The 18,387-nt window shown below is 46.6% G+C and overlaps 1 long non-coding RNA gene across 1 annotated transcript in view; it reads right to left on the reverse strand.

Moving 5' to 3' along the window:
- Positions 1-18,387, reverse strand: part of LOC140393594 (uncharacterized) — a 93,669-nt gene that overhangs the window by 62,222 nt on the left and 13,060 nt on the right. The window contains exon 2 of the long non-coding RNA XR_011935683.1: positions 9,366-9,543. This is a non-coding gene — a long non-coding RNA (uncharacterized lncRNA). The remainder of the gene's footprint in view (positions 1-9,365; positions 9,544-18,387) is intronic.

Here is an 18,387-nt window from a genome sequence, read left to right on the forward strand (position 1 = left end):
ATCAGCATAATAATGTAGCAGCTATCTACATACTAATGAGCAATCCCCGGGAACAATCGCAACATTTAGGACAAACAAAGATAAGCCAGACTCCCCGGCGCCAGCAGGAGCCAACACAAAAGAGGTTAACGAACACCTCAAGACCATCGATCAGGGAACCGCTCCAGTATTGGAGAAATCGAACCAAGCGATTGGAACAAAGTCCAATCACCTAGAACCAGGTACAGGGTCCGCCCCGAAAGGCGGGAAGCCCCTGGGGACTATAAAAGTTAAGCCCCAAGTTCAAATCGTTCTCCTTGACCGGGTCACTCAGCAACGCGAAGCAACCCCTGAGAGTGAACGGTCCAAGCTGCCTCATCCCTGAAGTAAGTCTCAAGTCAATGCTCGCTACGAGATAGGCGCTCCTAGCTACCAGTCCATACCGGCTTTGAATCCCGCAGTTTCAGATTCCGAACGAAAGGCCATTTGTTCCCCTGACCTGGTGGGCCAGTCCGAAGTTAAGTATAGGCCTGGTAGTTGTAGAAGTAGCTTAGATGTAGAATTTGTGCATAAGTAGCGATTACTGTGTATAATAAATGTGCTTTGATTTGAATCTTACTAATTAGTGTGTTGAGTTATTGATCATTACTTGGACTTGAACCTCGTGGCGATATCATAAAGATACCTGGCGACTCGAGAGCGAAGGTTATAAAACAGAGCCAATTGAACCAACCAAAAGTTAGCAACACCGGCGCGGGACAAAAGAGGCCCCCAGCCCGCCGGCCCGCCGATCGGTAGGCCCTGATCGCGGGCCAGGCCACAGCGGAGGCCACCCCACCCCCACCCCCCCGCCGAGGTCGGAACCCCTCCCCCCCCACCAGGCCGCCCCCAGATACATCCACGGCGAAAGTCCTGCCGGATACGAGCGTGTGTGGACGGCGCCGGCGGAACTCGGCTTTTTTAAATTGTGGCCGCTTGGCCCACCCAGACCGAGAATTGCCGGGGGGGCCCCTGTAGAGCGGCCCCCGACTGGCGCTGCGCCGACCGTGCCGGCACGAATGGCGCTGGTTCTCCACTCTCTGGAGAATCGGCAGACCGGCATCGGGCGGCGTAGCGCGATTCACGCCGGTCCTGCCGACTATCCGGCCCGGCCCCGGGGTGAGAGAATCCCGCCCCAGATTTCTCCAAGGGAGAATCAATGAGGAGTCTAGTAGCTGTGGGGAAGAAGCTGTTCCTATGTCTGGATGTGCGGGTCTTCAGACTTCTGTACCTTCTGCCTGATGAAAGGGTCTGGAAGAAGGCAATGCCTGGGTGTGTGGGGTCTCTGACAATGCAGTCTGTCTTCTTGAGGCAATGGGAGGTATGGACAGAATCAATGGGAGGATGGCAAGCTTGTGTGATGCGTTGGGCTGAGTTCACCACACTCTGCAGTTTCTTGCGATCTTGGGCCGAGCAGTTGGCATACCAAGCTGTAATGGAGCCGGATAGGATGCTCCTTATGGCACATCTGTAGAAGTTTGTGAGAATCGATGCAGACTTGCCAAATTTCTTTAGCTTCCGTAGGATATAGAGACGTTTTTGGGCTTTCTTGCCTGTTGCATCAACGTGAATGAACCAGGACAGACTGTTGGTGATGGTGACCCCCTGGAACTTAAAGCTATCGACCATCTCCACTTCGGAGCCATTGATGTAGACGGGCTGGTGGGGGGTGTCGTACTACACTCCCTGAAGTCGATAATCAGTTCCTTGGTCTTTCCGCCATTTAGAGAGAGGTTGTCTTCGGTACACTATGCAATCAAGTGATCTATCTCCCTTCTGTAGTCTGATTCGTCATTGTTTGTGATGTGACCCACCACAGTTGTATCATCTGCAAACTTATAGATTGAATTGGAGTTGAATCTTGCTGCACAATCGTGTGTGTATAGGGAGTACAGTAGAGGACTGAGCACACATCCTTGCGGGGCCCCGGTGTTGAGGGCTATTGTGGAGGAGATGCTGTTACTTATCCTGACAGATTGCGTCTGTTGGTGAGGAAGTCAAGGATCCAGCTGCACAGGAAGGGGTCAAGTCCAAGGTTGCCGAGTTTGGTTATTAGTCTTGGGATGATGGTGTTGAAGGCGGAGCTGTAGTCTATGAACAGCAGTCTCATGTAGGTGTCCTTGTTGTTGAGATGTTCGAGTATTGATTGTAGGGCCAGAGAGCTAGCATCTGATGTGGATCGGTTGCAGCGGTAGGCGAACTGCAATGGATCGAGACCATCTGGGAGGCTGGCGGTGATCCGTCTCATGACTGGCCGCTCAAAACATTTCATGATAACAGGCGTAAGGGCCGCCGGTCGTTAGTTGTTGAGGCACGCTACCTTGTTCTTCTTCGGTGCTGGTATTATGGTGGTCTTCTTGAAGCAGGTGGGGACCTCGGAACGGAGAAGTGAGGTGTTGAAGATATCTGTGAATACATTCGCCAGCTGGTCTGCGCAGGCTCTGAGTGCTCACCCAGGGAGTCCGTCGGGGCGTGTCGCTTTCCGCGGGTTCATTTTCAAGAAGGCAGCTCTTACCTCTGAGGCTGTAATAGTGGGTATGGGTGTGTCCAAGGCTGTTGGGGTGGGTGGCACTGATGTATTGGCTGACTGGGTGCTCACAATCCTTGGCCCCCATGATCAATACATCGTCGAGATAGACGGCAACGCGTGGGAGACCTTGTAATATGCCTTCCATTACGCGTTGAAACATGGCACTAGCCGAAGATATGCTGAATGGAAGCCGGGTGTACTTGTACAATCCTTTCTGAGAATCAATAGTAACATATTTTCTCGCGGCTTTATCCAATTTAAGCTGTAAATGAGCATTGCTCATATCTAATTTGATAAATGTAGACTCACCGTAGAGATCTTCAATTCAAGGTAGCGGGTATCGGTCTAAACTCGGTTAATTTGTAATCGCCGCAAAGGCAGACATTCCAATCCGGTTTCATCACCGGAACCACCGGTGCCGCCCAGTCGGCAAAACAAATCAGCCGAATTATACCGAGGCTCTCCAATCGCTGCAATCGGTTTCAACCTTACCAACAATAGCATATGGATACATTGGAGCATGAAAAAACAATCCACTTGGATTTTCACCATGGCTCCCTTAATTCTCCAGCACCATGCATAAACCATCTGTCTCCACCTGGAGGACACGTTTCCAATCGATCTGCACATGTTGCAGCCAATCCCGACCCAACAGATTGGGTCCTCTGTCCCACAGTGAGGGGAAGATGGAGGGACTGATGCCTGTAGAGCCCTGGGATGAGTGCGGAGCCCACTATAGTCAACTACTCCCCTGTGAACATGGCGAGGCGGGCAACCTTAACTGCCAACGACAATTGACTCACCCAATGTCGGACCCTGTCGAACACATGGTGCGATACCACTGAGGGGGCAGCACCCATGTCCAACTCCAATTGGATTAAGTGTCTGTGGATCTGCACAGGGATCCGATTAGGGGCCACCTGGCACACAGCCACCCAGCTCAGCTGCATTTCCGACTTGTCCCCAGCTTCTTCAGGGTCATCCAAACGTAGGTCCTATCATGAGGCCAGTGCCTACCGCATCCCGCGTGGCCTGAGCATTGTCTATCACTCTGCTGGCGGCCTCATTGATCCCGGCATCCACACTTTTCACAGGGGACAGAGTTGGCATCTCCCGAATCTAGAGAGGGCGTGTTGCATGGCCCAGGGCCTCGAGACCTCAGGCCCCTAGTATTGCAGCAGTCCATTCTAACCGCAGAAGGGCAGTGAGGGGGGCAGCGCCGGACAACATTCACCTCCATTCCCTGGAGTTCCTGCATGCCCTGAGCGGCATCCTCCTCCGAAAGAGAAATTTGTGAAACCTGCTGGAATGTTAGGGAACTCTCACCTCAAAGCTTCTTTTGAATTTCCAGATTGTTAATAACGCAAACCAGGCAGTCGTGGAGCATATCTGCCAACACAGTGCCACAGTGCACATCGACAGTTCCAGTTTAATCCTTGCTGCCAGTCAAATAAAGGCGAGGGGAGTCCAACGAGTAAACAAAATAAGACATTTTTTAAAAAATAGGAATAACTATTTACATGAGGCCCGATTATACCTCATTGGGCCCTCTTCCTGTGTCGGTCGGTTCCTGACTGGCTGACCTTTTATACAACATGGTTATCAGCCCTGTAGTTAGTGGCATACTCCTCGAGCCACTCTGGGAAAACAATGGAGCCCGCCTCGTGTGTCCCGTATAGGTTATCACACTAACAAAGAGGAAATAAATGTAAATGGAATTCGACCTATTCTCCACTGGCTCCACAGACAGTGAGCCAGCTCTGCCGGACATGGGGGTCCTTCTATGAACATGGGGACAAGGCCAGCCGCCTACTGGCACACCAGTTGAAGAAACAGGCAGCTGAACGAGAGATAGTGCAGATCAGGGCCGAGAAGGAATGGGTGGTCACGGCTTCAGGGGAGATCAACTGAACCTTTGCAACTTTCTATCGGGGGCTGTACACATCTGAGCCCCCAGAGGGGGACTTGAAGGTGAAACAATTCCAGGACGAACTGGACTTCCCAGCTGTGAGGGGAGGAAAAGGGACAGGGATTGGAAGCACCATTGGGTCTAGAGGAGGTCATGGAGTGCATCAACTTCATGCAATCCGAGAAGGCATCGGGACTTGATGGGTTCCTGGTGGATTTCTACAAAATGTTTGCGGCAGCACTGTCCCCGCACCTGAAGGAGATGTTCAACGACTCACTGTCGAGAGAGGCCCTGCCGCCCATGCTGGCACAGGCCTTGACCTCACCCGAAGAAAGACAAAGACCCGACGGAGTGTGGGTCAAACATACCCATCTCACTCCTGAACACCGACGCTAAAGTCCTCGCAGATGTTCTGCCGAAGCAACTGGAGAGTTGTTTGCCAGAGTTGAACATGGAAGATCAGACCGGATTTGTCAAAGGCAGACAGCTGCCGGCAAACATCAGAGCCTGCTGAACATGGTCATGTCCCCACCCGGGGAGGAGACACCAGAGGTGATCATCTCCCTGGATGCAGAGAAGGCCTTTGGCCAGGTGGAGTAGAAGTACCTCATTGAGGTACTGGAAGGTTTGGATTTGGGCCAGTGTTCACCTTGTGGGTGAAACTGCAATACGGCACGCCCATGGCGACCGTATGGAGGAATGCCACCAGCTCAAGTTACTTCCAGCTGCACAGAGGCATGAGATAGGGATGCCTGTTGTCCCCTCTGCTGTCCGCTCTGGCAATTGAGCCACTGGCTATCGCGCTCAGATCAGCGAAGGGGTGAAGAGGCATTCGGAGAGGAGACAGGGAGCACGCTCTATGTGGATGACTTGCTGCTCTACGTCTCGAATCCCCTTGCCAGCATGGGAAAGATAATGGGACTCCTGAGGGAGTTCAGTGCGTTCTCGGGATACAAACTAAACTTGAGCAAGGATCTTCCCGGTAAACCATCAGGAGGGAAAAGCAGAGCTGGAAAAGAAGAGCTGGGAACGCTGCTGGTCAATCTGGCCCAAACCAAGTTCAGTTAACTGGAGATCCAGATAGCCCACAACTAGACCCAGCTCCACAAAGAACAATACAGCACAGGAATAGGCCCTTTGGCCCTCCAAGTCTGCACCAACCATGGTACCTTCCTAAACTAAAACCGTCTGCATTTATGGAGTCCGTATCCTTCATTCTCACCCTATTCATATATTTGTCCAGATGTCCCTTAAATGCCACTATCGTACCAGCTCCCACCATCTCCCCAGGAAGCACGTTCCATATATTTACCATCCTCTGCATAAAAAACTTGCCTCGCACATCTGTTCTAAACTTTTCCCCCAAGTACTTTAAACCTATGTCCTCTCGTACATGACTCTCCTACCCTAGGAAAGAGCATCTGACTATCCACTCTGTCCATGCCTCTCATAATCTTGTAGATCTCTATCTGGTCGCCTCTCAACCTCCGTCATTCCAATGAGAATAGACCGAGTTTATCTAACCTCTCCTCACAGCTAATGCCTTCCATACAAGGCAATATCCTAGTAAACCGGTTCTGTACCCTCTCCAAAGAATCCACATTCTTCTGGTAGTGTGGCGACCAGAATTGTACACAATATTTCAAATGAGGCCTAACTAAGGTCCTGTACAGTTGCAACATGACTTCCCAATTTCTATATTCAATGCCGCGACCGATGAAGGCCAGCATTCCGTAAGCCTTCTTGACCACCTTATGCACATGAGTTGCCACTTTCAGTGATCGGTGGACATGCACGCCCAGATCTCTCTGCCTGTCAATACTCGCAAGGGTTTTACCATTTATTGTGTAATTCCTACATGCATTGGACCTTTCAAAGTGCATTACCTCACATTTGTCCGGATTAAACTCCACCTGCCATTTCTCCACCCAAGACTCCAACCAGTTTATATCCTGCTGTATCCTCTGACAATCCTCTTCACTGTCCGCAACGCCACTAATTTTTGTGTCCTTTGCGAACTTACTAATCAGACCAGCTACATTTTCTTCCAAATCATTTATATACACCATGAACAACAAAGACCCCAGAACAGATCTCTGTGGAACGCCGCTAGTCACAGCCTTCCATTCAGAAAACCACCCTTCCACTGCCTTCTGTACCCAAGCCAGTTTTGTATCCAACTTGCCAGCTCTCCTCTGATCCCATGTGACTTCACCTTTTGTACCACTCTACCATGAGGTACCTTGTCAAAGGCTTTACTGAAGTCCATGTATATAACATCTACTGCCTTTTTCCCTCATCTATCATCTTTGACACTTCCTCAAAAAACTCAATCAAATTGGTGAGGCACGACCTCCCCTACACAACAGCCATGCTGTCCATCACTAATAAATCCATTTGTTTCCAAATGTGAGTAAATCATAGAATCTACAGTGCAGAAGGAGGCCATTCAGCCCATCGAGACTGCACCAGCCCTTGGAAAGAGCACCCTTCTTAAGCCCCACACCTCCACTCTATCCCCTTTATCCCCGTAACCCAGTCTAACATTTCTGGACATTAAGGGCAATTTAGAATGACCAATCCACCTAACCTGCACATCTTTGGACTGGGAGGAAACCGGAGCACCTGGGGAAACCCACGCACACACGGGGAGAATGTGCAGACTCCACACAGACAGTGACCCAAGCTGGGAATTGAACCTGGGACCCTGGAGCTGTGAAGCAACTGTGCTAACCGCTATGCTACCGTGCTGCCCTTCTCTAAGAATCTTTTCCAATAATTTCCCTACCACTGATGTAAAGCTCACAATAATTTCCCTACCACTGACGTAAGGCTCACAAGTGGAATCTGTCTAGCCTGGTGGAGGTGGTGAAGGGGGGCCTGCAAAGGTGGGACTCTCTCCCATTCTCCCTGGTGGGGGGAGTACAGACGATAAAGATGGATATCCTGCCAAGGTTCCTCTTCATCTTTAGATCACTCCCAAATCTTCCTTCATTTAGGTAGACAAACTAATCTCGACCTTTGTGCGGGCGGGAAAGAATTTCAGGGTCCAAAGAACCATCCTGCAGAGAGGGTGGAGCTCAGGGGGGGTCTGGAATTGCCAAACCTCCTGTTCTACTACAGGGCAGTGAATATGTGAAAAGGGTGCGGGGGTTGGCTGGGGGAGCCGTGGGTGGCATGGGTGCCGACGGAAGGAGGACGTCCCTGCGGGCCCCACTATCATTCCCCCGTGGCCAAGTACTCGATGAGCCCTGCTGGTGGTATCCTCACTGAGAGCCTGAAACCACCTTAGGCACCGTTTCAAGCTAAAAAATATGTCCATCTCAGCTCTGATCTGTAGAATCCTCAGATTCATCCTGGCAATGAATGAACGCCACATATAAAACTTGGAGAAGGGAAGACGGGGTGTTGAGGGTCAGAGAACTGTATATGGACGGCAGAGTGGCAACCCTGGGGGAACGAAAAGAGAAGCTACAGCTCCTGAAAGGGAACAAGCTTGGTACTTTAAAAATAAATTGATTTCTGGTGTGTGGGTGTCGCTGGTTAGGCCAGCATTTATTGCCAATCCCTAGTTCCTTTCAGAAGGTGGTGGTGAGCCGCCTTCTTGAACTGCTGCAGTCCTTGAGGTGTAGGTACATCCACAGTGCTGTTAGGGAGGGCTTTCCAGGATTTTGCCCCAGTGAATGGCGATACATTTCCAAGTCAGGGTGGGAGTGACTCGGTGGGGAACTTCCAGGTGGTGGGGTACCCAGGTATCTGCTGCTCTTGTCCTTCTAGGCGGTAGTGGTTGTGGCTTTGGAAGGTGTTGACTAAGGAGCCTTGACTAGTTACTGCAGCGCATCTTGTAGATGGTACACACGGCTGCCACTGTTCGTCGATGGTGGTGGGTTTGAATGTTTGTGAAAGGGGAAGCAATTAAGCGGGCTGCTTTGTCCTGGATGGTGTCGAGTTTCTTGAGTGTTGTTGCAGCTGCACTCATCCAAGCAAGTGGACAGTATTCCATAATACTCCTGACTGTCTTGTAAATGGTGGCCAGGCTTTAGGGGGGTCAGAAGGTGAGTTACTTGCTGTAGGATTTCTAGCCTTTGACCTATTTTGGTAGCCACAGTATTAATATGGCTAGTCCAGTTCAGTTTCTGATTAATGGTAACCCCCAGGACTTCCTCTGCAAAGAGCCCCATCGTTCCCCCAATTCCCCAGGCACACCCTGCATGACAGACTGATATCACAGGACGAATTAGGGATGGAAAGTGTGAACACATATATGGGCGACTGCTAGAGGAGGTTAGGGCCCCACTGGATGAAATGAAAGAGAGGTGGGAGGAAGAACTAGGCGTTGAGCTAGGGGAAGGAATCGGGAGCGAGATCTTGCATTGAACGAACTCCATCACCTCATGTGCGAGGCTGAACCCGATGCAACTGGAAGTGGTGCACAGGGCACACCTGACCAGGAATGCATGATCGGCTTCTTCCCGGGAATGGAAGACAAATTTGTGCGATGTCAGGGGGTCCTGAAACCACTCTGATATGTTCTGGTCCTGCCCGAGACTAATCGAATTCTGGAAGCAGTTTACCGCCACCTTCAAAATGAGTTTGTGACCAGCAGCTGGGGCATGGGGCGGCGAAAGTAGGGAAGGGAAGGCAGGAGAGATGGTGGGGGGCAGGGGGGGGGGGGGGGGGGGGCAGCATTCACACTACAAAATAAATTGTTTGCACTACATCCGTTGCACGAGTGCTCACAAGCTGTATCTCTTATCTTGTTGCAACTTGTTGAATAAAAATATATTTTTAAAAAGAACTATAACTACAAGGGACACCATATTGGTTGTAACCACACATGTTCTCTGCTGAAAACCCAGTCAAAATTTTTATCACAACTTTTCCCTGCTACCATTAATTCACACTCACCTCTGCAGATGGCATTTTGATCACAACTTTGACCTGAGGTGATATACTTGAAATTGACCATGTAACATAATTGTTGGATAATGGAAGGCATTTATCCTTGCCATGTGTCCATTACTTGAGCACTTCTGCTGTGTCCTGCTCTGTTCCACACAACTTCCGCATCTCCCAGTTCCGTTACCTAAGCAAAGGCAAGGAGAGGAAATAGCTATTAAGCCCACCAAATCACATTCCAAGCATATTCCAACACACCTAATTGAACATTCAATTGCATTTTGAACCCTCCCAACGTCTTTGATTCCATTATCCTAACTGGTAATTATTCCAATTGCTTATTACATATTGGGTATACATCGCAACATGGTTCTTGAACAAGTTTGTTTGAGATAAATTGAGTATCCTTTCACTGTCAGGCCTTACTGCCCAGGAGTGATGGTACAGCCCAACATTTTGCTTTGGTGAGAGTGCACTGGGTTTTCCCTTTGGATTAAGCCGAGTTTGGAGCAATGCAAACTTTGTGGCAACTTTATACTCTTCCAACTAATTTTGTTTTGCACAAATTAAGTACTGTTTAACGAATGTCATATTTGATGGCAATAGTCAACGAATTCCAGGTAAACATTTTTTTTTTAAATTTAGAGTACCCAATTCTTTTTTGCCCAATTAAGGGGCAATTTAGCATGGCCAATTCACCTACCCTGCACATCTTTGGGTTGTGGGGGTGAGACCCACACAGACACGGGTTAGAGTGATTATCCTTCCTCTCCTTGTGTGAGTGGGGGTGGTGCATTTCCCTGGATGGGTGCAGACTCGGCGTGGTGTGTGTTTTAGTAGTTGTGGGGAAGGTCCTAGGGACTTAATTGCCTGAGTTTTCTTTTTGGACGATGCTGGTCTATGCCAGGCCTGGCGCCGTGCCTGGTACCCTTTTGTCCCAGAGGATTGGAAATACCCCTTTTTGAGGGGCCCCCGAGAGGTGTGGGTTGGATACGGATTCCCTGTTCCACTTTTATTTGTTTTTTTTCTGTGTATGGTATTGTGTTGTAACTTCTTTTGGTGTCAATTTCTAAAATGTTAAATCCTAATAATTTTTTTTTTTAAATGGCACCCTGATGTCTGTGGAGCCGGCCTTGCTGGCTCTTTCAGGCCCCGCAACCCCAGATTGACTGTGCAAATCATGTCCACAGATTTTTTTTTCTCGAGTGGCTCAAGATCTGGTCTGAAAACTCATCAGTGCATCTGGTCAGACGCAGACCCGTTGTCTGGCTGACAAATTATGGGAAAATTCCACCCAAGTTTCCTTTGAAGTTTTGTTTTTCTTGCAGTGTCCCTTTAAGAACGGTTCATCAATTATTAGTTTATTTTGTTCATTTGGTGCCCCCAACAAAAAAACATGAAGAGAAACGTTTGTGGTTACATCTGCGCCTGGTATCCCTGGAGAGGGAGCATGTGATATCCATTAGTGAGTGTTGCAGGGACAATCATATTTTAATTTAATCTGATAAGCTTCCTTTGAAAGCTTTCTTTTATTACATTGCCCCTTTAAGGGGCTTTTAATTAAATAATTAGTTAATTAGCTTATACCTGTTCATTTACTTTAAAAAAAACAGGAGTGCCCGGGAACATTATTTTAATTCAATTTGATAAGTTTCCTTTAAATTATTTTGATACGCTGCCCTTTTCAGGGATGGTTAATTAGGTAATTTGCTCATATGTTTTTTGGTTGACTTAGTATAAAGAGAGACTTTTGGGACAATGTGTTGGTTAAGCAGAAGGCAGAGATTTGTCCTATTGCGTTCTGTAAATAAATCTAGTATTAAGTAAAAGATTGGCATCTGGTTTCCTATTTCACCATCTGGCTTCACAATGAATCGCTCAAGAGACTAGAATTAGATGAGTGCAGGAGGGTTGTGCTGCTGGAGGAGATTAGGAGGGTGAAGCCATGGAGGGAATTGAAAACCGGGATGAGAATTTTTTAAATGAGGAGTTACTTGACTGGGAACCAATTCATGTCAGCTTGCACTGGGGTCAGAGGTCAACAGAACTTTGTGTGAGTAAGGCAGCAGAAGACCTCCAGTTTACAGAGGGTAGAATATGCGAGGCTGGCCAGGGGTATATTGGAATAGTAAAGTTGGAAGGTAATAAAGGTAAGGTTTGGCAGCAGATGAGTTAAGGCAGGGGCTGAATCAAGTGATATGGAGATAATGGTCGGTAGCCCATCTCTGGGTCAAATATGGCACTAAGATTGCAAACAGTCTGGATTAGCCTCAGATAGTTGCCAGGGAGCAGGATGGAGACGGTAGCCAGGGAATGGAGTTTATGATAGGGTCTGAAAACACTGGCTTTGTCTTCCCATTTTAAAATTATTCATAATTAAGCTTCCAAGTCATCCCTTATTATCAACCAGAGGAACTTGACATAAATCAAAAATTACACATGAAGTCTGTGGACTCATTCACTTTCCACCTCAGTGGAATAAGGAAGCTTGAAATCCTGAAAGAAATAGGTCATAGCGCACGGACCTTTGAGAAAAAAAATTGCATGAATAATTTTCACCAGTTTTCTAGCTCGACTCAAACTTTTGGTAGCAAAAGTTTTAAGGACTATGTCCATGACGTTAATTGGGCTTTGACTGTGTCCATGATTTTAATTGAGCATCTTTTAAAAATTATTTTTTTCCCAATTGCGGGGCAATTTCGATTGGCAAATCCACCTACACGGCACATCTTTTTGAGTTGTGGGGGTGAAACCCACACAGACACGGGAGAATGTGCAAAGTCCACACGGACAGTGACCCGGGGCCGGGATCGAATCCGGACCATTGGCGCCGTGAGCCAGCAGTGCTAACACTCAGCCACCGTGTTGCCCGATTTTAATTGAACATTATTTGTATTCTTGATATCAAGATCAACATTTTGGCTGAAAGGTCCCGTGTGTTAATTGTGAAAAGCTTAATATTGTAAATATTAGGGGCAGTACGTGGCACAGTGGTTAGCATTGCTGCCTACGGCGCAATATTGTAAATATTGCTTGCTTCACAGTTTTGTGTAATAAAATTTTAATTTAGATTTTATAGGGAAAAATTAAAAATTGATCGTAAAAACAATTCCCATTGTGAATAGGCCATATTGAAATAGTGCCACCCATGAGTCAACTTTATACAATTTGAAACATAATAATGTTCAGGAAGATACAGCAAACGATTCTCTCTGTATTTACAATTTCATTTTGCTTAAAAATGAGCACAACTATTTTGAGGAAATTAAGTGAGCTTGGTTTCTGTTTTTGTGGGCGTCATACATATTTTAAACATACTACTGTATTTACAGCAATTATATATGAACAAAGCAGATTTTCCTCAGCTTCCCTGCTATATTTTAGCCTCTGACATCTCCGTTTTTCAGTTTCCTCCTATCCTATCATACTGACACCTTTGAGTCCAATGAATCTAAAACATGCCAACCTTCCCTGTCCAAATCAGTCATCATGTCACCACTGACAGGAAGATTGCTTCGCTGACTTCCAGTCCCTGAACTATAGCAACTTGCCAAACTGAAATCTTATCAAATTAAACAGGCCTCCAATCCCGAGGCCATTTTCTGTAACTTTCAATCAATTTAAATGTGGAGAAAATAATGATTAAACTTAGCAAGAGGAAATAGATGACATGAATGTCTGCAGCAGAGAGAATAATACTTGTCTACATGCAGATGAGTGTTGGCTGCATGATTAACTTGAATATTCTAGAACTCATTATACTGACCGCATGACTTCAACATTTTACTTAAAGTAAGAATATGAATCAGCATTTATCATTTAACCTAGGTTCTAAAAGTACAGATAATTAATTATTTACAACATGAGACGCAACAGTGAGTATGTTGCTTGTTTGATTCACAGGCAAAGTGAGAGTTACAGGAAGGTGAATGATGAATGAGACCTTCGCTTTAATTTGACTGATGGATCCATTTCAATTCAACTTCTGCCGACAGTATTTTTTCTACAAACCAAATGGGGTATAAAGTGACCTTGGATGTTAGTGCAAAGCAGATGGTATTGTATTGGTCACCTGTTATGTGTCCTGCCTGATTTTTTGAAATATTGATTTAAAAAAAAAATTTGTCACAAGATGTGGGGTCACTGTCTGGGACAACATTTATTGCCTATCCCTAATTGCACGTGAACTAAGAGGGCATTTAAGCGTTGCTGTGGGTCTGGAGTCACGTGTAGGCCAGACCAGGTATGGATGGCAGATTTCCTTCCCAAAAGGACCTTAGTGAATCAGATGGGTTTTTACGACAATCAACAATGGTTTAATGATCATCATTAGACTTGTAATTCCAGATTTCTTTTTTATTGAATTCAAATTTCACTATCTGCCAAAGGGGGATTTGAACCTGGGTCCCCAGAGCATTTGCCAGAGTCTCTGGATTACTAGTCCAGCAGGCCTGTATAACACCTGTTTGTTGTACTGCCCAAAACAAATTTCTACCTCTGTGGCTCCAGTTTCCTACCTCATGGAAAACTGAAAGGGTCAAAAAAGGGTAGTTGAAAAGCAACTGGACACCTGGCAGTTACTGTTCTCTTGTGATTAAGGATGCTTTCAAATAAGCATGTTTTAACATTTTTTGGAATTGAAATAATCTTGGAAATGTTTTTAATTCTAACACAAGGGCAAAAAATGTAGGAAATGAATTTTGCGGTTATTTTGACCTTGCTGTTTGATGTTGTTTTGAAAGGCGACAAGCTTTTTGTTTTTAGTCAACTTGTTATGGACAGTTTCACGCTCTCTGCTGGCTAGTTTTGAGGCTACCTGAAATGATCTTACTTTGCATCCTGGTAACTGTAAGAAAGTGGAGACTTCTTTTCCATCAACCTGCATTGAGATCAATATTCCTCACTGCGACATCTGAATCTTCATCCTTTGTACTTTAGGTGCACAATTATATTAACACTTTTGGTATTTTCAAATTAATGGGGTCTGACCTATATGTTACAGACACTATGGTGTGGATTTTTGTCATTTCCTTGAAAAATGGCGGGCAAGTCCTGATTCCCGGCCCCATTCTGGGCTTCTGATTTTCAAGAGTGCTTGATTAGGGTGCAGGTTGGTTTGGGCCATGAGCAAATGAACCCAGGAATGCCTAATGAGGCTTGGCTGAGAGTCCAGATATTCATTACCCAGTAGAAACACCTGAGCCTCAGGGAAAACATTGTTGACAACTCTGATCTCTACTGTCAATTGCACAAGGTTTATTTACATAAGCTTAAGAGGTTTAAATTGCTTAGTTTCTACTATTGATACTTGAAAGGGCCTGAAAGCTGATTGACCCTTCTCCTGCCCTGTAATGACATTTTTTAAAAACATACTGGAAAGTAATGAATTTTATTAAAGCTTATTTTACACATCTTGTCACCATAGGTTTATTGGTTCTATACAGTGCATAGTGGGTAAAAGGGAATGGAAGTGCCAAAGCTTGGCATAAGAGGCCATGGCGTGTTGGGCATGGGATGGCAGAGGTTGCATGTAGGATCATGGGATTGCGTTGAGGGCACAGCCTGGTATTCAGGTATGAGGTTGCATAGATGGGGCATGGGAGATGAGGGGTGAGGGCTTTACTTACAAAACTCTCAGAAAGCGGTGGACCTTTAACACCACCAGTCTCAGCACCCAGCAGCCTGTGGCAATGAGGATCCTGTCTTTGCAGGCACTTTCTCCCAAGAAGTCAGGATATTTTTCTGACTCCCGATACCTGTCTGGGTAATGAAAATCCTGACCTATGAATTTATCTTTTGAAATACAAGGAGTGATAAATCTCATGGAGACAGCAGGCAAGATTTTAACCCATCCATTTGTATCGGGCCCAATTTTAACTTAATCAAAAGTGATTTAGAAAAAAATGTTTCAAATTAACATTCTGCTTCTGTTGTACTACGGTTGCAATGCAATGTTGCTGTAATAGTCACGTGAAATACAGATAGTGCTAAGATTAGACTGAAAAGCAGCAGTAAGGAATTGTCAAGCCATCAATATGGTGCAAAAGGTTTTTTTCTTATTGTTTATATAAGAAGATTGTTGTGAGGCACGCTGGAGCTGCATTAGAGTTTCAGTAATGTCAGTTAACTTCAGAGCATACTACAATCTGAGTAATTCAATGACCTGATAAGATGCACAAATAAACTTCATTACTTTCTAGTGGGACAACAAAGCAGACATCAAACCACAAATCAGATTGTCATGGAAAGTACCAAGGAAATTTGTTGCTCTCTCATTTTTCTCTTGGGTGAGCAACCTAACGAATGCTTGCACTGTTGTCAATTTGGTATTGCTGTCAGTGGCCACCAAACCCCACTTTGCATTTGGAAGATTCTGACTCACACACAGGCTCCTTGGGCTGGATCCTTCGCAACCCCGCAGCAAAATCGCATTTGGCGCGGGGGCGGAGAATCAAAGCTCCCGATGGAATCGGGCCTGGCGCCGCCCCAGCGAATCTCCAGGCCCCGAATAACTGCGCGTCCGTGAATTACGCGGCGCGGTTAGGGGGCCATTGCCAGAGGCCCGCCCAGCGATACTCCACTCCTGACTGGCCGAGTTCCCGACGGTGTGGAACTAACATGCTATGGCCAGTCGGGATGCTCGCGTGGCGGCTGTGGACTCAATCTGCGGCCGCCCTGGTGGGGAGCAGGAGGATTGAGCACCGGCGGGGCCTTATGGGCGACCGGGGCAGCGATCGGGCCGGATGGATCCTCGGGTGCGCGGTTGATCCGGGTGGGGGGGGGGGCCTAGTTTGTTTGTGTTAGTTTGGATCCGAGTCCGCCATGGCGCTCTGCGTGGCTGCTGGAGACCGCTGCCGTGCGCATGCTCGGACTCAGAACCGGAAGTGCGGGGGCCTGTATCTGCAGGCAAAACTGCGTTAAGGACTCCGGTTCCCTGCTAGCCCCCTGAAGGTAAGTGAATCGGGTTGTTGTTTTCCAGGAAACTCGGGAGTGCAATGCCTGCATTGTTATGCCAGCGTGGGGACATAGCCCCATTTTTGGAGAATCCAGCCCATGGGTTCCAGGCTGTCGTGATTTAAAAAAAATGAATTTAGAGTGCCCAATTAATTTTTTCCAATTAAGAGGCAATTTAGCCTGGCCAATCCACCTACACTGCACATCTTTGGGTTGTGGGTGCGAAATCTTCGCAAACACGGGGAGAATGTACAATCTCCACACGGACAGTGACCCAGAGCCGGGATAGAACCTGGCATCTCGGCGCCGTGAGGCAGCAGTGCTAACCACTGCACCACCGTGCTGCCAAGGCTGTGGTGATAGGTCTGTGAATACGATTGTATGCATTTAGCAATGCGACCTCCAACCAGCTGGTGGCACATGCTATGGCAGACTCACCAGTTGGTAGTAAGGCATACACAAGGACAGTCACATATCGGGTAGTTCCAGAGCAACCTCGTCTGTATAGATTTCTGCATGTTATGGTTCCACGTGTTAATCAATAAATCATCATTCTAAGTTTTGTGAGGGCCACGAAGAATCCAGCACGAGTTTTAAGGATACAAAGAAATAACATTTATTTACAATAACTAATTTATTTATAATAAATAACATTTACAATATACTACAACAGCAGCAGCAACTTCGCTTGCTGCTCACTCCTTCCTGCTGGTTCCAAACTGGCCAGCTTTATTTATACAGGGAGTCTGCTAATGATTTCTCCGCCCCCCTCATTGGAGAAGCTCATACTCCCACAGGATTGTGGGATTGTCATTAGTCCCCAGCCAATGGTAAGCAGGCAGGTTATAACACTAAGTAAGTCACCAGCAGTTCTGTGAGCATCATTGCAACAGCAAGACAACAGAACACAACACAGGCAGCTCTTCTATTGTGTTTGAAACATGGTACAGGTAACCTCCTGCCCTTTATTAATGAGATTGAAGGGATCAGGGATTTCTTAATATTCAAAATCAGATGGAAGAACACAATTGTTTTGCAGATCTTGTTATATTTTCTGTTCCGCTGACAACAAAGACTGGAATATTTCAGCATCATTTAACCCTGAGATACATTGGATACTGGATATGGCCTTCTCCTTTTGTGAGGTGACCTTGAATCCTTTTGGACCATTTGTCTCAGAGGACTCACGATTAGTCTTGCTTGTACCATCGAATGCAGACTTGAGCATATCAAATCCTGGGAAATGAAGCAGGATTACAATTCTCCCATTTGTTGCTTGTTCCATCACAGAAGGAGGCCATTTGGTCCATGTCTGCACCAGCTCTCCAAATGAGCATTATGATTTAGTGCCATTCTCCTGCCTTTACCCCATAGGCCCTCATATTGTTTCTATTCAAGTAATCACCTAATGCCTCTTTTTAAAAAAAAAATATTTTTATTAAGGCATTTATATTATAATTTTAACGTGATTTTAACTAAATGGACAACCCACACACCCCAAAACCAGCCATAAGACCATAAGACATAGGAGCAGAATTAGTCCACTCGGCCCATCGAGTCTGCTCCGCCATTCAATCATGGCTGATATTTTCTCATCCCCATTCTCCTGCCTTCTCCCTACAACGCCGATCCTCTTATTAATCGAGAACCTATCTAACTCTGTCTTTTAAAAAATATATATATTTTATTAAAGTTTTCAAACACAATTTTTCCACCTTACAAATCAACAAAAAAGATAACACAATAACTAATAGATAACATTATTTAAATAAAATAGTGATCTAACAAAGTAACAAAAAATAGTGCTCCCCCCCCCACCCCAACCAGAGCAAAACAGGTTGCCCCCCCCCTCCCCCCCCTGGGCTGGTGCTGCTGACGATCTATTTTCCCTTAACGTTCCGCGAGATAGTCAAGGAACGGTTGCCACCGCCTGGAGAACCCCTGAACCGATCCTCTTAACGCAAACTTCATCTGTTCCAGTTTTATGAACCCTGCCATATCGTTTGTCCAGGCCTCCACGCTGGGGGGTTTCGCTTCCTTCCCCATGAGTAAGATCCTTCGCCGGGCTACCAGGGAT

Source organism: Scyliorhinus torazame, chromosome 17, assembly GCF_047496885.1.
Source record: "Scyliorhinus torazame isolate Kashiwa2021f chromosome 17, sScyTor2.1, whole genome shotgun sequence".
NCBI lineage: Eukaryota > Metazoa > Chordata > Chondrichthyes > Carcharhiniformes > Scyliorhinidae > Scyliorhinus > Scyliorhinus torazame.